Source organism: Tupaia chinensis, unplaced genomic scaffold (assembly GCF_000334495.1).
Source record: "Tupaia chinensis unplaced genomic scaffold, TupChi_1.0 Scaffold000141_1, whole genome shotgun sequence".
NCBI lineage: Eukaryota > Metazoa > Chordata > Mammalia > Scandentia > Tupaiidae > Tupaia > Tupaia belangeri.
In genome coordinates, this window is record NW_006159611.1 from 2,146,105 (window position 1) to 2,153,083 (window position 6,979).

At 52.4% G+C, this 6,979-nt stretch overlaps 1 long non-coding RNA gene across 2 annotated transcripts in view; it reads left to right on the top strand.

Annotated features, from left to right (window-relative positions):
- Positions 1-6,979, top strand: part of LOC102495128 (uncharacterized) — a 448,830-nt gene that overhangs the window by 321,523 nt on the left and 120,328 nt on the right. For both annotated transcript variants that reach the window (XR_334057.3, XR_003548844.1), the window contains one exon: positions 578-702. This is a non-coding gene — a long non-coding RNA (uncharacterized LOC102495128). The remainder of the gene's footprint in view (positions 1-577; positions 703-6,979) is intronic.

The following is a 6,979-nucleotide window of genomic DNA, read 5'->3' on the forward strand; positions in this document are numbered from 1 at the left end:
TTCCTGCATCGCCCTGGTCACAATACGAGAGATCCAGCCTCCTGCCCCCATCTCTCCCCCTTTTCATCTGGAGATGCGAAACCTGGTGGTGTCTCCACAGCCTGCTGGGCAATCTGCCAGTACCGGTTTGCAAAGCAGCTTTGGGGCTAGATCCGGAGAGGGACGAGGATGGTGACAGAACTAGGTCCTCGTTTTCCTTTTTAAATGACGCATAGACAGTTTTGTAAACTTGGCTACCAAATTCCTGTTCTGTATTCTGCTCACAGAAGAGAGCACATTTAGCCAGAACCAAGACTGTTCAAATAAAAATTCCTTTCAAGCATTTCCTTCCACCCTAAGGCCACGTCCCGCCTTCCCCTCCCCGCCCTCCCAGTGGACAGGGAGCATTCGAGGCGGAGCCAGCGGGTGAATCCCTGTGTCCCCGTGTCCTTCCGATGGGCTGGACCGTCCGCAGCAGGCCCGGGCCAGCCTTCAGGAGCTGTTTCCGCCTGCCAGGCGGGACATGTGCTCCCCGACCCTGGAAGTCAAGTCCTGACCCGGGGTGACCGCACCTTCTTCTTTCTGTTTTCCACCCCAGGACCTGTGGGGACCAAGTGTGACAGTGGGAGGTATCCCGGAGAGCCACCAGGCCTGAGTGAGCCGCGGCCCCATGCCACATGCTGCAACCCAGAGAGGCGCCTCTGCGGAAGGAGACGGCTGCAGGTGAGCAGCCCCCGCGGGCGGCGGGGCGAGGCCCCAGGAAAGGATTCTTGGCAGTTGGGTTTATTTGGCAAGACCTGGACCTGACCTGAGCTGGCACTAAAGCACCTCCCAGTGAATTATTGTTCGCCAGGCGCCTTGAATGTTAGGGCGACAGGGCAGAGGACATCAAAGGCTGATGATTCGCCCCCAGGTGTGGCCCTCCTTCTGCAGGAACAGGTGAACTCCCAACGCCTGCTTCTTCCCTCTGGTGAGTTTCCTCTGTCTCAAGCCAACTAAAGGTTTACAGAGTCTCTTTGCTTTGCGTCCGTTTACCTTACCAGAGCCTTCTGGGTTCGAGGTGTGGGCGAGCCCGTGTGTCTAGAAGACAGGGCCAGGGGGTTCGTCCATCACATTCGCATTTCATGCTGCAGACGTTGGACCCAGATTTTTGTATTGTTTATTTTTTCCTTTTGGGTATGTGCACTTACCAGAGAGGCGGAAGGTAGGAAATCACCTCCCTAGGGAGGATGACCACACTGCAGTGTCTTCTCCTCCATTCTCCTCTTAGGATTCTGGGTACACATGCACATGGGCCTGGCATGAGTTTCAAGCCTCCGGGTCTCGGACTCAAACCGTGGGAGCCCAGTGTCTTAACCACTGTGCCACCTGGTTCAGATAATTTTGAAGCATCTTCTGGATGAATTGAACCCAGACCATGGTGTTTGAGGTGGGGCATTTTCATGATCAAGTCAGTGGTTGGAGCCCTGTGCAGAACGCCGCCTTGTGATAGGATAGGACTGGCCCGTGCCCCGTGGTGAGTCTAAATGAGGTTCAGGCCCCCAACCCTTGCCTTCCCTTCCATTTTCTAAATGCTCGAGTAACTGCTTTTCTCAGCTAATTGTGAGCCACTCCTCCTGTGGTGGGGGAGAGACAGAATGACAGGCCACCCCAACAGGGTCTCCATGCCGTATGCCCCTCACCCCTCACTCCCACCTCAGCTGGGCAGGCTTGCATGAGGCGTGTACAGGGATCCTCCGGACGCCAGTCAGGGGTGCTTTACCTGCTCTGACTCACTGCGTTTTTCATTGCATTGTTTAAAATCATGCCCAGTGCTATTGCTAAGAGGAGAGAGGGTGTTGAATGACAGTAAGATGCCATTCTGAAAAAACCATGTAGAATTTCAACAAAAGGAGCTCATTCCTGAGACAGTGCTCAGCAGGGCGTCTGGGCCTCTGCCTTGTTAACTTCAGGATGGGCAGTTCCCTACATGGGGCTGCTGTGTGTGGAGGGTCCGGGCTCTGTCAAGGATGCTAGGATGCGGGCAGCCTGCCCTCCAGGGGGCGACCGAAGGTACTTGGGGGCTGAACTGCGCCCTGTTGAGGACCTGTGCGCTAGGAGTGTGTGGCCTAAGGAAAAGAGGCGAAAGGAGACAGTGAGGTGTCTTTGATGATTGTTCGTGTAGCTCCAGAGATGCGGGTCTCTCAGTAGAGTTCCCGTCCTGTCCCCAAGGACATCCGCTAAGGACTGGCATCCACAGCCACAGAGGACATGCCGCAGGGGGCAAGGCCGGTGCCCTGGATAGCGGCGGAAGACCTCCCGGTGCTTACACGACATGCAGTGCTTTCTCTTCGGGGGCACTGGTCACCGGGAGCTGTCAGGTGCTGGTTTACTGCAGGGAAAGGAAGGAGTATTTGGAGACCAAGATTCAAGTGACGCTCATAACTGGGTGCTCCAATGGAGTGCAGATACACCTGCTCTCCACGTAGTTCAGCGATTCTGTGAACAGAGGTCAGGGCAGGAGCGATGCCCTGTGTATTAGATTCCCTGTCTCTCGCAGGACTGAGCGTGGGCTGGAATTCTGCCTTCTTCCTGCAAGGTCCACAGTTCATTCTTTCTCTTCTCACTGTCTTCCATATTTACCTGTCCCTCCCTTGTAGGCCGAGCCGCCAGGTGAGAAGAATCGTGTCACAACCGTGACTTACCGTGACACGTCGTGTCTTTATTTCCGATTTCCCCTTCCCGTACACGCTCGCCAGGCACGTTCTTGCTCTTCTCTCGTCTCTCCCTAATTCTCCCTTCCTTTCGCCCTCGCTTCTTGCCTTTTCTCTGGCTACAGAAACTGGCAGTTGGCCTCGCTGGCATGATTTTCACTTTCTTGAACCGGGGTGCCCGGGGATTTCCATTGATTATGCACCGGGCAGTCTCTTCTTTAATTCTCTCCAAGGGATCGCAGTTGGTACTGCCGTGAGCGGAGGTGAGCCGCAGCTCAGCACTGTGCTGACACGGCCAGCTCCGTGGAACAGATCACGCCGAGCCCTGAACAGCTGGGCTGGCGCCGCGAGCCTTGGCTTCTCTCGGAAGAGTTCTAGAACTGCCAAGTCATCAAACTCGAAGGGGAAGGAGCGACAAGAAAGGTTACAGGGATATTAGTTCGTGCAGGTGCACTCAGGTTTTGAGATCTGCTTTTCTGAAATACTCTGTAGCTTGTAGGTCTGAACCCCAGAGCTGCTGTCAGTGCTGGGGGTGGGCCCTGGAGGTCGCAGCCGTATTTTCCTCATTGTTTGTAGGCACCAGACATGAGATGAGATAAATGCTCTCTTCACTAAGACTTGGGGCTCTCCTTAGTCCACCCAAACTATTAATATGTGTAATTGTAAAGAGAGTTTTGATTTGCAGAGCACATGTAATGCTAACATAAATTTAATCATGGCTCAGTTGCAACTTCTGGGCCACAGTGTCGCTTCTTAGTAGGAAACCAGTGGGAAGCGGGTGGGGGAAGGCAGATGTCATAAGCTAGTGGCCAGTCCTTCTGTCCTGCTGTGTTTGCCATTTGAGGAGGGTGTGTGTGTGTGTGTGTGCATGAGTGTATATATGAACTTGCATGCATGTGGGTTTAAATACCTCTGCCAATATTAAAGTATTTTTCTAGAAAAATTAGATTGAGTTGTGTAAAGATTCCAGAGGATCTGGCTTCATTGGAACTCAGGCTCCCAGGGTCCTATCAGTCAAGGCTGAGTGATGGCTGCCCACACGGAGCCTGGTGGGTGGGGAGGGGCTCGGCGGTTCACCGGAAGTCACCCACACCCTCACAGCCCCTCACCACGTTCCCTTCTGCAGGAGGAGGCCAGGAGAGAACAGGTGAGGCTTTGGGATTGGGAAGAGCCAGGTTTCAGTCTCGGCCTCATTGCCAGCTTCATCAGGTTGGGCAAGTTACGTAACTTTCCGAGTCTCAGTGTCCTCATGCGTAAAACGGGGACGTGCTTGTTCCCCTTACGTGGTTGCCAGGACGAATGTGCAGGGACACAGCCTGTCCTAACGCAGAGCCTTGGAAGGCACCGCGGGGTCTCCACGCGCCTCCACTGTTACTACAGTGTGTGGTGGCTGTGCGTCAAGGGTGAGGTGGCGTTCGATGAACTCTCCTGCTTGGGACAGTGTAGGAGATTTCTGCCTGGATCTCTCCTGTTTCTCATCTTACGATATAAAATATATATTGTGTCTCCAAGGGGATAGTGAAATAATCCAGTAGAAACTAATAGATGAAGGATTCACAATTTAATGGGAGAAAAATCTTATTTTGTTTCACATCAAGTAGACATGGCATTTTCTTTGTGCTGGGTCGGGGCTCCATAGTTACAGACGTGAACTTCTGAAGTGCTTGTCCCTCCACCCTTTCCCCTGCCCGTCTCAGTCCCAGGCAACCTCAAGATAACCTGATAGACCAAAGATGTTCGGAACCTTTGTGGGAGAGGGGGACAGAAACCAGAGCATTACATAAACGAGCATGCCTTCTTAAAGGTGTGAGCTGAATTTAGTTTTTGCTAATCTGCAGTGCTGCCTTGAAGGTTTGTTGGTACTTGGTTCACATACATTCTTTCATGTTGCAAGGGGTTTTTTCCTACCTTCTTCCAGTCGGTTGGCATCATTTTTCTCTCTGATGTCTGGCCTTTGGCCTCCATCAGAAGATTCCAGTACACATGTGGATGTCGACCAAGTGTGGGAGGACTTCCTGCTCAGTATATATATGGTAAGAAATACAGGTTCTGAGACCAGCGGATGGCATGATGGCTACGTCACTGGACTCCCACGTCGTTGACCGTGTTTCAACCCGTGTGTGACTGACTGCAACCTCTCCCTAGTTAGGGGAGAGTGACCCTCATGGGCAGCTGTGAGACTGGCTCACGTAAGTCCTCTCTCTCTTTTTCTGGGTCAGAATGTTTTCTGAGTATTGTTTGGGCAAGGCACAAACTTGCTGAGTCAAGGTCAATGAAAAGCCCCTAAGTAGGTGGTGGTGATAGTGGTGACAGACAGACAGAGAGGGAGACAGAGAGAGAGAGAGAGAGAGAGAGAGAGAGAATGAGAGGGGTGTGCAGGTGTGGTCCCAGAGAGGGAGGCAGATGCTTCCTTCCCTCCCTCACTTCCTGGTTTTCAAAGCCTGGTTTCTTGTTGTATGTTGAGGACTGGTGCCTTCTGGGGGGCAGCGAGGGTACGGAGGGGCTGCAGGCTCTGTTCTCACCCAACTCGCCAGCTCTGTCACCCAGCAGGAGTGAGAAGCACCACAAAGTGCCCCAGCAGAGCCCACTTCCCTCCACCCCAGCTCGCTCGAGTGGTTACACCGACGTCAATCAAGGGGAACCCGCAGCCTGAGCATGCACCGTTGAAGCAGGTGCGTGCTGTGGCAGGCACACGAGGAGGTGCGCCCTGGCGCCACGGCAGTTGGGAGGGGTGCGGGGGGTGGGCCGTGTGCGCCCCGCCTCACCGAGCCCCTCGCAGCCCGCTGTGCCTGTGCAGGCATGGACCTGAGGCAGCTCGGTGGGGGAGCAGGGCAGGTGCAGCTGAGGGGGTCTGGCTGCTCTGTGCTCGCTCACTGGCTGCACGGGTGCAGGGCAGTGAAAGGGAAGTAAGTGCTTGTCTTCTCTTCCTTGGTCTACCCCTCATCACAGCAGCAGAGGAAACCCTGGCCTGAACCGACTTGCTAAGATTACATGTTAGATTACATGCACATGTTACATTGATGTAGAGCAAAGCTGTACTTCACAAGTTGTTCAACTTCTAAAGTTAAGTGGTACAAAGAGTGTATGTCTGTGTGTGTGCGCGAATGCATATATACAGGTGTGTAGCTGTGTGTCTACACACATATGTACACATAGATGTGTACATACATATATTCATGCCTTTTTTTTTTCTTTTTCCCTTTTTTTTGGAAAGGTTTTTGCTATATGGTGCATGCTCTCGCCAGAAAGACAGAGAGAGATGGAGAGATAGAAAGCGAGAAATCACCCCCCTGGGGGGATGACCACACCACAATCCCTTCTCCTCCATTCTCCTCTCGGGATCTTGGGCATGCACACACGCGCCCAGCATCAGTTTAAGCCGCCGGGTCCGGGACTCAAATCGCAGTTGGCTATATGGGAGTTCAGCCACACAGCCATTATGCTAACTGCTGGTCCCCTCTTTTTTCCTTTTTGTAGAGAGAGATTTTTGTTATAGGGCATGTATACTTGCTAGAGAGACAAAGAGACACAAAGCAAAAAATCCCCCAGGGAGTGATAGCCATGCCACAGTCCCTTTTCCTCCCTTCTCCTCTCAGAATTTTGGGCATGCACGTATACGTGTTTGGTGTAAGTTTCAAGCCTCTGGATCTGGGACTGGAACTGTGGTCATCCATGTGGGAGTCCAGCTGCATAACCATTACACCATCTGCTGGTCCCACACTTGTACTGATTCAAAGTAAAATCAAGTGACTGTGATGTGGAGGGAGAATATGAACATCTAAGATGTTAGCTGTCAGATGGTACAGTGAAGTCACTGGTGAAGAAAAAGACCTCACGCTATATCCCAGTCACACAGTGAACCATCCTAACCTGTTCTGGCATATGGAAACAATTTTCACTAGAACCCAAATATATATCGTGCCTTTTTACAGAGTTGTTAGTCTCACAAAGCTACTACTGGTTGTGAGTAGCGACTTGGAGCGGATGCTTTAAAATAGTATGCCGGTTATTTTATATTCAAACATGCAAAACTATCGTCCTTTGTTAATGTGATGTAAAGTGGAACAAGACATACTTTTTAGGTCTCCAGCTGGCCAAGTTGTAGAATAATCACAAAAGCCAATGTTGGGCTGGCCTTGTAGCATGGTGGCTAAGGACCTTGCACAGAAAACCAGGTCTCATGAGATGAACTGTGGTCAGGTCGCAGCCCTGGTGGCTTGAAAAACACACCAGGTGCACGTGGGCGCTCCGGATCCCCGCAGGGTGGAGAAGTGGAGGAGGAAGGATTGCAAGCCACCACTCGCCGC